At 36.9% G+C, this 16,076-nt stretch overlaps 1 long non-coding RNA gene across 1 annotated transcript; it reads right to left on the bottom strand.

The window, feature by feature from the left end:
- Positions 1-3,719: 3,719 nt before the first annotated feature.
- LOC118408151 lies at positions 3,720-10,829 on the bottom strand. Its single transcript, XR_004830269.1, has 4 exons — positions 9,650-10,829; positions 9,022-9,141; positions 8,653-8,759; positions 3,720-3,777 (listed from the first exon to the last, which is right to left on the bottom strand). It is a non-coding gene; the product is annotated as an uncharacterized LOC118408151 (long non-coding RNA).
- Positions 10,830-16,076: the final 5,247 nt, after the last annotated feature.

Consider the following 16,076-nt stretch of genomic DNA (forward strand, 5'->3'; position numbering starts at 1 on the left):
AAGGAGGTTGGGTCCCTTGTATTCTCATTATTGCATATACCTGAGTCTTGACATAAGATGTATTTCATTGTATTCACCTGTCCTCAAACAACCTATATATCTCCAATATGAAGTCTCTACAATGAAGTGACCACAAAAGAACTATGTAATGTCTTTATTAATTATGCAAATATTAGGTATTAATTAGAATAACGCACATTTTGGTATATGCACCTGGCCAAGGGATATCTTCACCTCCAACATGACTGTCTTTTCTAGTATTTAGGAACTGATGCATTTACCCGTGTTTCTTAAGACTGGTACTTTACCAGTGTTTGTGTAGCATTTAGCAACAGCTATATCAACTTGCGCGTAGATAGTGTTTATAATGAGAAACTATTATTCACGTGTGTTTTTGTTAGTGCTTTGGAAATGTTTCCAGCACAAGAAAGAAAACACTGTGACAAATTGAAAACATATAGCTGACGTATTCCGTACCATAGACGGTGTTGATTTATACGTTCGCAGTAGCACTGTTTTATGCCACCTCAGCTGCAACAATTGTCTTTTTTCATTTCAATGTCATGTTTGCACCGAACAATATAATATCGACTTTCGAGGTATGACATCTTACGGTACGGTAATAAGGTGCCATATAGGTACCAGGTAACACACCATATACGTTACTGCCCAGGTGCAGTATAGTACCAGGTAGCGCACCTGTAATATGTAGTAGCCAGCTGCTCGGGGGGGGGGGGGGGGCGAAAACGCTAAAGGGGGGCGAGATCGCCGGGGGGGCGAGATCGCTGTCACACCGGAACAAAAATTATGTTTTTGCTAAACGATGCTTCTGAAGGTAATAGAGTGAGGTTAATTTTTCGATAAAATGTAACATGATAACAGTTAACAGGTACGTTTCTGTGCGGTTAATCTGCAGCAATCGGGCCCGAAAAACAGACCACGTTTTTTTCTTGTTGAGAGTGTGTGGCAAAAATGACTCATTTTGGCCGAGCAGAGGGTCATATCGAATTGCAAATGGTATTTTTTTTTTCTTGACCGCTGCTGTCAAGACCCGTCACGGGCGAGTCGGAAAACAATAAAATGGTAATCTAACCACCACACACCTTTTCGATAGCAATTAATGGGTTTAAAGAACGAGGCGCCCCCGCACAGTCTTCGTGATGAGGAAACGTATACTTCTGGCGGCTAAGCCTCTAAAGTACTATAGACTCTAGCATACTAGCTATTTATCTAATTTTCCACTCTACCTTTGTTCTAAAACAGCGTGAAATATCTCAGATATAGCAAAATCAGAACAGGGATATTTATGCATTTGTAACGGATACAATCGGATACAGATGGATCCTAATCTATGTGACATCGATTTAACGCGAATATTACATGATTTTTGATGGATGTTGCCGAAATCCAAGATATCAGATCCTTAAAAATCCCATTGGAGTTTTCAACTTAATACTTAATCGTTTTGTTTGCAATATATGTTTTCATATTTTGAACAAACATATCCTAGTGAATTTCAAACGGGATACGATGTAGCTTGATTGATTTGATTTACAATTAAAAGCTTTTACTCTGAAATGTAACTAGATCGCCAAAAACAGCTTTAACCGTTCACATCTGCAGAAAAGATATTTACAAATCTGAGACAGCAGAGATCACTTCCAGTATGCAGAGGCCCTGACAATGATATGGGTCCAAGGTCACAGTAAAAGTCTCAATAAATACGAAGGTTCTTCGGATAACGTGCACGGTCTGCCAATGAGGTTATAGAGAGACCTGGCTAAGCTGTTACACCTAATTTTGAAATTATATTAGGGCAAAAAATTGCTATCCATGAAAAGGAATAATATCTACATTTTATTAGAATCTCCGTCACATCCAGAAAATTGCAAAGTTTTACCTTTTAATAAGTTGGGTAGGATATTTCATAATGAAGTGAAATTCATCTTTCATATTTTTATAACATGTAAGGCACAGTCTCTGAGTTTACGGTGACGACTTTTTGCGATTTTTAAACGATGTGCACTGATTTTCAGTTTGCAATATTGTATCTAAATGATCTATTATGAATTAATATGAGATATTCTTCCATACCAAAGTGTTTTTTTTTATTTTCGAATAGTTTTTTTTTTTTTTTGCTTTTGAGCTGTTCCCTCCAGCCAGGAAGAAACGTGTCTTTTAGACGCTCTTTAAATATGTTAATGTTATGTCAATTTTCCCACAAAGGACGGAGATGAGTCGATTTAAACTTTTTTAATAGGAGAATAAGGAGGAGGTAGAGAGGAAGAAGCATCGAAAATCAGCTATAATATCTCTGGTATGAGTACAATGTAACCATTTAGTAGCGTAAGACTTTGATATTTTTGGAGCCCAATATTTCTTTATAACTTACAAAAAATAATGATTGATTTTATGATTTACAGTGTATCAAAGGCTTAACCCTCTGACTTTTTTGCGACTAAAATGACCAACTTGGGTCCAAACAATAGTCCTAGGAAGGGGGAAATTTAAGGCCTTCAGCACATTTAATGCCATATATCAGGGTTTTCTTGGTAAACTACCCTTCGTTTCTTACATCAATGAAATTCTTTAAAGTTCAATGTAGCTTTTATGGTTTAAAAGTATAATTTATGTTAATTTCATGACATCATTGGTCAAAATCCAAGATTGCCGCCATTATTATCTATATGATGTCCTAATGTCGTCATGTGATAAGATAATGGCCCAAAAGCTGCAGTGATGATTGAGTTTTTTTTATGTTTATCATTTTCATTCAAAATGTAGCAATCATTCGATAATTAGTTAAGGGTTGGTATCAAAATGTTTGCTGGGGTCCATTCGAATACAAGACGAATTGAACACGGGGCTTTCCTTTATAATTTCCATAGTATTGTGACAATTTCCTCACAACTTGGCCAATGGTATAGCAGGGATTGACCAAAAAGTCAAGGAATTAATTAAATGTTGCTGTTTAAAAATGTCCAAATAGTACTTTAAAATTTATGCCACTCGGGTGTTTGATGGTTAAGTAATACACATTTAGCATAGTTTGCTATATCTAATGATATCGCAGTATATTTGTTTAACCTGCCTTATGTTAACAATGCAGTAATCATAAATATGTTAGTAACCTTTTTCAAATATGTTGGTGTCGAAGTCCGTATTTTCGTACACTATTCCCTGTAGCTGAAGATTCAGATGAAATTGGCTTTTCGTTCTTATTGTCATATGTTTAGTCCCTTTTCCTCCAACATACACATTTTTGTAATTTGATACTGTCGTTAAAACTCCCTTTTCCGCAAAAATCTGCACCTGTAAAGCAACACATTGGATAGTCATACAGCTGAATGGTTATCGTTCTCGTTAGGTAAAATGTGATCAGAACTACTTTACATTAAAGAAAATGACACAAAATGCAAAGCTTATAGATACAGTCACACCTGCCTCAAATGCAATAAAAGACTCATCCATGAAACAGTTCTAAATTATTTCCATTAATGTATTTTTATCATCATCTGGGCCAAAACTGTAGTGTCATTGGAGTAAATATCAATGCTTAAAAAAAGACTGTTTCTATGAATAATGTCAACTATATATCATATTTTCAACCTTTCTGACATGTTACATTACATCGACGTAAGTCATATTTTGATGTTATTTGCATTTTCTTCACTTTTATGGTTCCAATATAACATTGACTTGACAAGTATTCAATGATTACCTTTTCCTCGATATCTTCATTGTCCAATCGATGATAGAACCACTCTATTCGCAAACCTTTAAAATAGGTTAACCAACACACCGTTATTCTTTGAGAGTAATAAATACATTTCTTACTTTTAACAATTGAAGGTATGTTAATAAAATTGATCTGTTCCCGATAGATAGTAGTTTGCAGCCTTGGTTTTCTTTGACCAGTGACATACCTAAAGTTAATCCTATTCAGAACATGAAGGTTCTTGTTATTGCGCCACATCCAGAAGATTTCTAGCGAGGGCATGCCCTCAAAATCAATTTTTTTTCAAATGCAAAAAGAAAAGCCAATTACCACTGACAGTGATAGATTGGCCCTTGCTAGAAAGTTACTAGATGTGGCTTAATATACACGATGGAGGGGTAAGGGGTTGGTGGTTTAAGGCCTGTGCCAAATGTTTGTAGCATAACGCCCAAACGCAATGCGTTAGAGCCACCAAATTTATTACTTTCCCCCCATTAAGTTGGCAACAATGTAACGGAGGTGGGAAACATTTTTCATGTTTCCATGGTATTTGTGATTAAATTTATTTCGGTTTTAACAATTTTTCCAGGTTTTCTTGATACATTACGGATATTTCATTACTTGAATAAAAACTTAGGTACTTTTGAATTATTTGCATCAGTTTGTTTAGATTATGTTTTTGGATATACATGTTTATATCTTTACGTGTATTTTTTATCAGAAAGTATTTGCATGAACAGATTAGTTATCGTTTCCGAGATGACAGACCTAACTAATATCTTAATCGTGCATGACGTCATTGATTTTGTTATTGACAACAAAAGTTGTCGAAGACAATGTTATCCTGCTATGTACACTTGCTGTTACATTTGTGAAGCATACTTAGAACTTTTCTGACATACCCTTTTCCATGGCTCTTGCCAATACATTCACATTGATGACGTCATAATGACGTAATGGTACGATTTACATTTTATGTCTACAGCATTGCCCAAAAAATGGTAGTTATATGATATGTCATTTTTTTAGTGCCAGGAGTCAGAAGGGCGGGCCTGAAATGCCTCAATCCCCTTCGTCAGAGATTGACAAAGTCCGGGACAAAATAGAATTTAAGATCCAATATCTATAGCCACATTCGACAAATGTCTCACTGAGGTGTGTGTGTATGTTAGCTGTTGGATTGCATTAAAGACTTTCGTTGGTCACAATTGACTCATATTAACATTGCTAGTTACTATTTTAAAATTTCATTTGACCTTGTTAGAACCTAAAACGCTTTTTACTCTGTGACACTGGAGGGTAACCTCCAGTAACAGAGCATTGTAATCACTTTGTGCGTTGAGTGTTCGCACCTATATCTCTATGTTCCGTATGCCGCATTCGCATGTGGATTGGCATGTCGCCTGTACTCGGTTAGGAAATGATGCACGTTATTTTTTTTTCGCCGAAGCTGTTTTTATTTTGGATGTAATAAATTCAGTTTTCACCCCTACGCCTTCGGTCTATTGGTCCAGGTCTTCATGATCGTGCGTGTGGTCATTGGATATCGTCAAGCAGATGTTGTCCTCGTCGGAAATTGACAACAGCTGTGCTACCTCGTACCCGGGAAAAGTATGAATGAATTTATTGTTCAACAATCGCACAGGGTACAATGTATGGCAATTAATAACAACTAATAGCTATACAGACAGTAGTACTAAGAGGCTACATACAAAACAACAACAAAACATTATCGATAATAGTACAGTTATGTATGATTAATCTGATCTCGCATTTGGAATACATTATAAAGAAACTGGCCTACGTAAACGGATATATGAGTTGAACATGAGAGCAATACATGGAAAATATCGCTTTCTGCACCAGCGAGAGAGATGTGTGTTTTGGTTCTAATATTCTTAAACAATGTTTCTCTCTCTTTACTGTAGGTGGGACATTTCATGACAAAGTGGAATTCATCTTCTATATTTTCATGACATGTAGGACACAGTCTCTAAGTGGCTGGTGTGTTACGGTGACGACCTTTTTCAATTTCTAAGCAATGTGCACTTATTCTCAGTTTAGTAATGTTGTATCTAAATGATCTATTATGAATTGATTTGAGATATTCTTCCATACCAAAGTGTTTTTTGATTTTCGAATATGTTTTAAGTTTGTTGGTGCTTTTGAGCTGTTCCCTCCAGCCAGAAAGAAACTTGTCTTTTAGACGCTCTTTGAATATGTTCTCAAAATGTTTGGCATTAACAGCGGGGTTAAGCCAAACATTTTGGAACCCATGTCGGCATAAAATGTCCTGAACGTGAGTAGCCCAGTCATATCCTTCTTCGACTGAAGTGTCGTAAGCCTTTTTAACAATCCTATCATTTGGTAGAGTATGCAATCTTAGCCAATATTTAATCAGATGTGTTTGACAGTCAACGAATAGAGGAAATACTCCTAATTCCCCTCTTACGGCGGCATTGACAGAGCTTTTCGGTACATGAAGTAAAAGTTTGCAGAAATTTAAGAGTACGTATTCTAAGTCAGGTATTTCATATGAGATTTTTGGTTGTTCTATTGTTATATGCTGGTTCCTAAACAAAGTGTCTGACTGGTATATCACGTTCAGTTTGTCACTGTATTTCTTGAATCGAATAAGAATGGGACGAGTATAAATAGTCGAGGCTTCTGATATATTTCCCAGACGAGAGACTCTAAGTATGTCAACTTCTGATCCCAATATCGGGCTGAGGACTCTGGCTATAGATGTTCTGGTCGTTTCATTTTGACATTCCGGAATCCCCTTGAATATTAGATCTCTGCATTGTGCTTTTATTCCTGAGAGCTCACTACAATAAAGTAGGATAGGTGTAACCAGGGTGTTAAATAAATCAATAGCTAGGGAAATCGAGGGGTTGGAAATAGATGATAAGAATGATTTCAATTTGAACGAGGCCCGTAGTGCTTTCAATCTTAACTGTTTTATGGCTCGACTAAAAGATCCTGAAGGTGTTATGTCCACTCCTAGGTAGGTATAAAAGTTGGTTATCTCTATAGTTTGACCTGAGATGTGAAAGTAGGCATTTGATTGTCAGGGGTCTTTAAAGGAACATAAAAGCCGGTTCTCAATGTGCCAGGAAGATAACTATATTCCAGAACAGCTGTTGGAGATGAACTCTGCGAAAAGGTTTTGTCAACAACTCGGGAATAAGCAGATACTAACGTAAATACACAATTTTAACCCACTGAACCCACTCCCAGGTGTCTACACCCTATGCAGACGCAGACTTGGCGATAAGGGGCCAGAATATGTACAAGGACAGAGGCGGTTATTTAGGTACAAGGCCCATGTCCCTATTCAGAGCTTAACATACAAGTCAAGCAGGGTGGTGGCATTGTGACGATCTCCAAGCAGACGTTAGGAAAAATCGTTACTATTTGTAGCAGGAACGATTTGCACTAGCACGTACCATATCAAGAGCTCGTTTCTACACATGAATTCCGGACCAGTGTTAATTTTCGCAATTTGGTGTCGTTCGTTTGAGACGCTGATTTTGCTGTTCATGCGTACAGGACTGTGGAAGTGAGTTTAAATTTGGAAGTGATAGGTTTGTTAGCTTTAAAGTAAGTTTTTGGTACAAGGCGATGATGTGTTCTGTATGCGATATAAACACCGAGTCATAAACCACAGAAAACATCACAACCGACATAAACCATAATTAGGTCACAGAGTATGTTACCTAAGGTCACTTGTTACAATTTTTAAACACACCAAATTATATTCAAAGGAAAATTATGAAACAAAATAAAATAATGCGTTTAATATGATTACCAAGTCCATTAGAATTATAACTGGAAATCTGAAGTTGTACCTGAGTCTATGACTTGTAATATTAGTGTATTGGCCTAAGGTAAAAATTCGATATAGACCATATACATTGTATATGACTGCCTGCCTTTTTCTCAAACTAATTAACGACCAAGACACTGCACGAAATGACCTGGAATCCTGGTGGATACGTATCTATAGGTGTTTTTTGGCGGGCGTCTCAGGGACCCCGCGTAACATTATAGTGTGCAAACGATTGACAAGAATTCCTGGAATTCCGCAGGCATCTGTGGAATTTTTCTACAGCCCCGCCCGCCTGTGTTCAGTCACGTAACCTGCCCCGCGAAACGGGTAAACAACTGGTCTTGCCACTTTCTCAGGCGATATCTCAAAAATTCCTGCACCAAAACACAAATGCTATACAGTCTAAATACACTTAGGCACCAGTCATTGATTTGTTGTACAGTCTGATTGTATAGTGTAGGAATGAGTTGCGCAGTCTGGAGGTCCTTGCTTTTGGGACCGAGATACTACATGAGCTTCGAAGTGACCTCCCAGTGACCTCTGACCTGACCGGAGGGACCATGTCATGTAGCGGGTGATCCGGGTTCATCATTTGCTTGAGTAGCTTAATGGAAGCGAGTTCACGTCTCTCCTTGAGTGTGGGCAAGTCCGGAACACTTCTCCTGCCACCCAGAGAGATGATCTTTAGTGCTCTCCTTTGCACTTTCTCGATTAACTGTTCTTGTTGTTTGGTGCAACCAACTAAGAGAACATGGCCATACTCAAGTACGGGCCTGACCAGGGCCGTATACACCTGTACAAGGTCGGACACCGACATGCCTTGTTTGGTTAGGACACGTAGAAAATTGTCGATTTTGAGGGTTCACAAATTAGCCAATACATACTGTGCGGTTTATTGGAAATTAATACCCTATTTGCTAAAAGCAACTGAACACGATCGAAGTTGGATAATTACCGTTAAAAAATTTAAATTATAACAAAGATTGAGTGATTGATTGACGGTACATGCATTAAATAGAAAAGGCCGGGTTTGACTTTTTCTTAAAAATATATAGAAGAAAGATAAACAAAAATTACATACAAACGTTAAAAAAAGCATTACCTTTAATCAAAACAGCTCGTAGCGGCCTTACGTAGAGACCATGCGCTGGGTAGCTTATAGGTGATTTGCCGTCGACAAAGTTGTAAACATCGTCCATGCATAATTTCCTTTGTTGTGTGATATCAATGTGATAGATTTAGTACGCGACATACGTTGTGCCGTGTAGTATGTTACGTGATTTACCTTGTAGTATGTTAATAATAGAGAATGTTTTGCAATAATAAAAGGTGCAATAATGACAAGTCTAAATGTCATTCAACCGACAAATAAGACAAAACAAGATTACTTGTATCCGAATAATCTGCATAGATCGCTGATTAATCATCTTATTTATTGCCATAGTTAGTAAATTAAAAGGAAGAATCTCACCGCCTCTGAAATCGCTTTATACTTTCCCTTCTGTCTGCTTGGTCCATGATCCATTCATAAGATGTTTGTACAGTTTCACGTATTCTTCTATTACAGACACATGTTGGGTCACCAATCTTTCTGCAAAGAAAAATGGCATCTGTTGTTATTTTGGCTCATTGATTTTGCGTCTTGAGGTTAAATACATCATTTTATTTATATTATCCCTATACAAAACGGGAAGAAATTTGCATATGTGTCAACTATGCAAAAAAAGTTTCAAAAAGTGCATATTTCAAGTACAAAATTTAATAATTTTGGTTTAAACCATAATATGTTAATCATATTTAAACCCGGCTTATTTTTCAATCTGATACAGGAGAAAAGACTTTTGAGGCCCGCCCCTTCTAACCCTTAACTTTTTAAACGAAAAAATAATATGATCACCAAATTCTAGAGTTAAATGTAGATATACGTGTTGGGTGGAACCCCCCCCCAAAAAAAAAGCCGTAAGCCGAATTTAGGATTATAAATTGGGATCGAATGATATACTATGGTTATACCATCATATTATTACCAGTAATAAAACGAATTGACTCATCTGATAAAAAATATGCTCTGATATGAATTAAAAAATAAATAAACTTACTTCAGCACCCCGTTGTTATTGTTAGGAGGAATACTCTGTCCTTTAACGGCACGTATAATTGTCACGACCTCTCTCGTTGTAGAGCCGGAATGCTCAATGGTAAGTTGCCCAGTATATATGAAAAAAAGGATTGTAATGCAACTGCAGAGATGACAGAATAAAAGTAATATCTTTGTTAATTGATGTGTACATTGTCAGTTAATTTTTAATGTGTATAAATTGTTCGGTGTTTAGGTTGAATTATTATGTTTATAAAGTTGTCCCTTCATCTTCCTCACGGAAGAAAGGTAGGAAGGGTTCTAAGTAACTGACATTATGTTCGACAATTCTTTGACAACGATTTGGTTATTTCTCATCGTCGCTTTTTCCTTGCAAGTAGGCACAGACACTGTAACAACCGGATCCACCTATATTAACCCACCTATGGATCCCACACAACAAAATGTGCACCCTGATACTGCTTCAGACATGACGGAACTGTCGCTGAACCCAAACTCGAAAAACTTACTGACCATGGTACATCTTAATGCTCGAAGTTTACTGCCCAAGATTGAGGAACTCAGGTTCTTGGCATCTACGATGCAGTTCAGTATTCTATGCGTAAATGAAACCTGTCTCAGTAGTGAAATTGTTGACCGTGATATTGAACTGGAAGGATACCAGGTGTACCGGATAGACAGGGATAGACATGGGGGTGGTGTCATGATGTATGTCAGTGATTCTCTGTACACGACAAGACGTGGTGATCTTGAGAATGACGAGATAGAATCTATCTGGTGTGAAAGCCAATAACAGTCTCTTAATCAATTGCTAATACCGCCCGCCTTCAGCAGATGACATATTCTTTGACCTATTCGAAATTCAGATTCAAAAAGCAACGGACCAAGCACAGGCTATTAAAGTGATCCTCGGAGTTTTCAATGCAAAGAACAGCAACTGGCTGAACAGTAACACAACTGACAAAGCCATAAATTTGATGAGTTTTTTTCTAACAATTTCAAGGAGTTTGAAAAACTGGTGTTGCCATGGCATCCGTTTGTTGACAAGGTATTACTTACGTTTATTTATTATATATTATTTTTATTTTTTGCTCATAAATGAAATGGCGGCTCATATGACAAAATTAAGAATAACAAGCTCGTTATTCCTTAGAGTTTGTAACTACCTGGTGTTTATAAAAAAATCTATACGGTTGTATTTAACTATTTCACATTGTTAGATATTACGTCTACATCATTCTCTAAAAAAATCGGTGTCGATATTATCAGTCGTTGAAGAGTTATGGGACCCCCCTGGTCCAAGGGTGAACAAAAAAAAATATCTGTCTGTATAGGCTTAATCCATTCCCCGGGCGAGATGGAGTTGCTTTAAACCCACTACGAGTAACTTATCTCGTGGATATACTGCGACACTTATACCCATCTTTGCACAAGTTAATTTTTACATTACTGTTCAATACTTTGACACTGCCTCTGGTGAATCAAACCACCAGTTTGCACAAAAAAAACAGCTTAATAAACACGTACAAACAGAACTTAAGTATATAACATCCAAAGCTTCATAGTTAAAACAATAATAGAATAAGGCAAATTGACCTACGGGGGGCTATATATGAAATTAGCGATTAGATCAACAGTGATTAAGAGTGGTCTGATTGTATAGACTATTACAACAAGGTCCGCCAAACATTGTTCGGTAACTATGCAAGAAATTTGACGTGGCCAAAGGAAGAAAAATTGATTTTTTAATGTGATATGGTGCCGTACACCATTCTGAGTGAACATTGTCTTCCTAATTATATAGTTAAGGGGTTGATGAAATAAGTTGTTCTGCCGTTGTTTATTTATTATTGAACTGGAATCTACGAAATGATGTAGAGAATAATATACTATATACTGTAGGTAATTATGTACAGCTTAACCCTCATCTGACCAATACATTTTTACGACAAATCTGACCGTATGGGGTCATTTTTTACCCCATTTTGTTTTGCTCAAAGACATATTTCTGATGGCTTATTTTGTCTGTCAAGTCAAGTGAAGTCAAGTCAATTCATTATTGTGCATTTACTGTTTCACCAATCTATAGAAAATAGTTTTACAAGTTTTGGTGTCAGTAGTTATTACTCATTATCATAATTTATGCAGAAAATGAGAAGAAACCACATTTGCTATGAAAATCTACCATACTCAACTTACTTACACGATGTTTTGTCTTATCAATTTCTAAACAATAATTTTGATGCTGCAATAGTACTGATAGCATAATAACAAGAAAAATACAATATTTGTGAAAAGTAACGAATTTGTTACTTAATTATTTACCATACTCTGCCCTATAAATACATACATACAATAACTCTTGTCTATTTACCCGCAAAAATCTTTCTTGTAGGTTCCTTCTGCAAATTTGTCCATATATTGTTTCTTAATTTATTAGAAACATTTTCACTTTTATTAGTATATGTAATTAGTGCGCATTATCATAATTTATGCGGAATGTCGGAAAACTGTGTTTTTGACCCCACCGGACAAGACACAAACTTTCAAGTATAACTTATACAATATTGGCCAAAACTCGGTGAAAAATTGCTAGAAAATGTAAGACGTGTATACAAACAAATTCATGGAAGGAGTTTTTTCTCTGATGAAAAATGTTGGTATGGCAGATGAAAATATACGCCTGGGGTCAAAAATGACCCCATGCGGTCGGATGAGGGTTAAGCGAAACTAACTATAACCCCAAAATCATGCTGAACCATCAGTGCCAGTTCAAGCTATGGCAACAGCAAATCATAATAATAAACAACCATTCGTTTTGCAAAAGGCTCAATCATGTATTAAAAAGTCTAAAAACCATCCACTACTTTAATCTAAGATAGAAGATGCGAAACCCAGAAGTTCAACTGCAAACACACGAAAGACAAAATCATTAAGAGAGAGAGAGAGAGAGACAGAAGCCCACGATTTTTTAAAGAAATTGTCTAACAAATCAATTATGTTTTTACTTTGTAAACTGGTAAGCAATTTAACTTAAGTTTTTAAACTTAGAACCGTACCTTCCTGCGGCAAAAAATAGCAGGTACAGAATAGTATTCCTTATTCTGAATGATTTCATATCTATTGCGGACTTGTATCTGAAAAAAAAAGAGAGAATTTCAATCAGATTCGGTATGTATGTGTTTTGTCAGAAAGTGCACTGACGTTGGAGGGATGTCAATACTGTTACCATTGAACTTTTTATCCATGCTTATTTTGTGTCGTATAAAACGTGGCGAAATATGGAGCACTGGTTAAGTATGATTTAAAGAGATATTGAACACGAATTGTCCAATATGGTGCCATTAAATCTGTTTCATTATAAGAAAAATACGATTCCCATTGCTTTGCAAAGCTTGTGTTCTAGTCTAGCATGGTTCACCGTCTGTCCTGGGTCATGCTGAATATATAACGCATCATTGAATTATAATGCAGTCAACGAGGCTGCATACTGTATCAAATATACAAAAAAAAAAACATTCAAAGATCTCATGAAGTTAGCAATAATACGATGCACTGGATAAAATCTGATTGCTGGACAGGCCGGATTAATGTGCTCCCCTGCCTTACCAATACTCTTACCTGCGTTGCCACGTAATTAAACAGATTCATAAACCCCAGGTTAATCCATAGCAGATAAAGATAAGAACAGACGAAGTTGTTAATGACACTTTATGGCTAATTTTTCACGTGTAACGGCAACATAACCAACATGAAATGGGGCCTTCTGATTGGTCAAAGTCCCCTGGCTACATGATTCATTCATTTTAAGCATGACATCAATCCGTTTATTTTTAGGATTGAGCCGGCAGGCCATTTCTCAAACTTAACACTATTTAAGCAGTTAGATAGCTCAGAAGTATTTTGTCAGTGACGACAAAGACGATCCACTGCGTTGTGTCTGCGCATTCAAATTATTCCAACGCTTACGCTTCATACTGTTATCGTTCCAATCTTTTGTGAACGATATATTCATCTCTTTCGCCATAAATAATGCAACCAATAAGGTATGTAAGTGTTGTTTTTTTTATTTATTTTGTCTGCAATGCCTGAGTTCGATTGCAAGCATTTTTGCGGCGTATCATTTATATAAAATATTCTTCTACAATGCAATTTTAGACTCGTTTTTCTTCTTCTCTTCTCCTTTTTCATTTTGATTGGGTTATTTTGTATGTTGACAATTACTCATTTTGTCGGACTGCAGGATCATTATTTTCTTATCCTTAAGCAACCAGGAATAGTTTTCAATAGGAAAATAATGTAAGATTAAATGTGCAATCTTAAGTTAACCCTCAAACACCCGAGTGGGGTCCATTTGGACCCCAGGCGTACATTTTGAAGTACCATTTGAACATTTTTGATCTGAAGACAAAATCCTTTTGTGACTTTGTCAGTCAATATGTCTTATACCTTCTCCTACGTTTTCGCAAAGATTGGTACAATAATTTGGAAATTATAAAGAACGTTTGTGTTCAGTCCCTCTGGGGTCCAAACGGACCCCAGCAAAAATGTGCAGTTTTCAAAACAAACTTTGGAGGCTAACTCCTTAACCACCTACAGTATGACTACCAAACTTTTAGACAATATTAGGAATGTAAACTTAAATCATCACAAAAATGTCTGTGTCATCAACATGTAATGTGACGACATTATGACGTCATTTGCTTAATCAGGGCGGCCATCTTGGATTTTGACCAATGACGTCATGAAATTAGCATAAATTATAAATTTTAAGTCATGAAAATTACATTGAATTTCATAGAATTTAATTGTTGTCAGAAAACAGGTGTACTTTACCAAGAAAACCTTGTTTAAATTGAAACTGTCAAATTTTGGCAAAAATATGCCTGTTAGAATATGGTTGCCATGGCAACCCCCAAAAATGATAAACTTACTTTATTGACCAAAGGCTTTTGAAAACAATATTTTGTGATAAATTACCAAGTTTTGTAGCTTTAGCTCTAGCCGTTCATGAGTTATGCGACATAAATGTTGCTGAGGGCCTCAAAATTCCCCTATCTGGTCGGAACAGGTTTAGTGCAAAACGTGGTCCTTCTGAACCTTTGCATAAATTATGATAATGAGTTGGAATTAGCAACACTTTAACATCTCGAAATCTTTCTCTTACATTGACGAAGCAATGTATATACAATGATCGCCGATAAGAAATGGTACTGAGATTTTATGAACAAAACATTTTGGGGTCCGTTTGGACCCCACTCGGTCATTTTAGTCGCAAAAAAAGGTCGGGTGCTTGAGGGTTAAAAAAACCCAGAGGATTTTCTCCAAATCTTGCATCATACACCTTATTGTCTCAAACCTTACATTTTTTTTAAAAATCTTACAGACACGGCTTTTACAAACACACAAGTTCCCCTGAAAAAAAAGAGGATTTAATTCATATTTTACTGTTTTAATCTAACGGTCACACATGTTAAAAGAAGGAGGATTTTTCCCAAACCTTACAGTTAACGTCTTTCTGACAGGGTTCTTAAAAGCAAACATGTTTTGAGAAAAAAAACAGAATTTTCATTATAACTTATCATCATCATCAATCATCAACGGTCGACGTGATCAAATGTAAACATGTTCGCACATGTTCGCACACGACGGGGTGATACCGCCCCTTTCGGGGTGACATACCCTTTCGCTGGCTAATTACAAGACGGGGATGCGCCAGGTCTCCCGTCCGGGTGAATGATGTAAATCACCGTGTGGCTGATACGGTATGGAGGTTCGCCAGGCCTCCAACCGGGTGATTTGAAGTGAATCACCAACTCCGGACAGAAGGGTTTGCTCCAACCACACCGCACCATCGCACGTGTGGGGGTTCTTTAACGTGCATGGGGTGTGACTCTCCCCATACACGGGACCTCCATTTAACGTCCTATCCGAGGGACGACTCATTTTTCACTTGAGTAAAGTGAGGAAAGTCGTGTAAAGTGCCTTTCCCAAGGGCACAAGACCGGCAACACGGAGGCGGATTCGAACCGGCGACCTCTCGGTCACGGGCCGTATACACTACCACTGTGCTACGCGGCCCCACAATATAACTTATAACTTATACTTATATACTTATACCTATACAAGGGTTTCATAAACACACAGGTTCCGAATACAAAACAGAGGATTTTCTCCATACCTTAAACTACACATCTTTCTGACACTTCCATTACAAACATACAGGGTTTGTGAAAAAACGAAGGATGTAAACCAAACGTTAGACTTTTAACCTTAAAGACACGGGTTTTAAAAAACACACAGGATCCGAGAAAAACAGAGAATTTTTTTAAACATTGCACTTTTAATCTTACAGACACGGCTATAACAAATACACAGGATCAAAGAGAACAAAAGTGGGTTTTCTCTAAACTTTACATTTTCCGTCT

Source organism: Branchiostoma floridae, chromosome 1, assembly GCF_000003815.2.
Source record: "Branchiostoma floridae strain S238N-H82 chromosome 1, Bfl_VNyyK, whole genome shotgun sequence".
NCBI classification, from domain to species: domain Eukaryota; kingdom Metazoa; phylum Chordata; class Leptocardii; order Amphioxiformes; family Branchiostomatidae; genus Branchiostoma; species Branchiostoma floridae.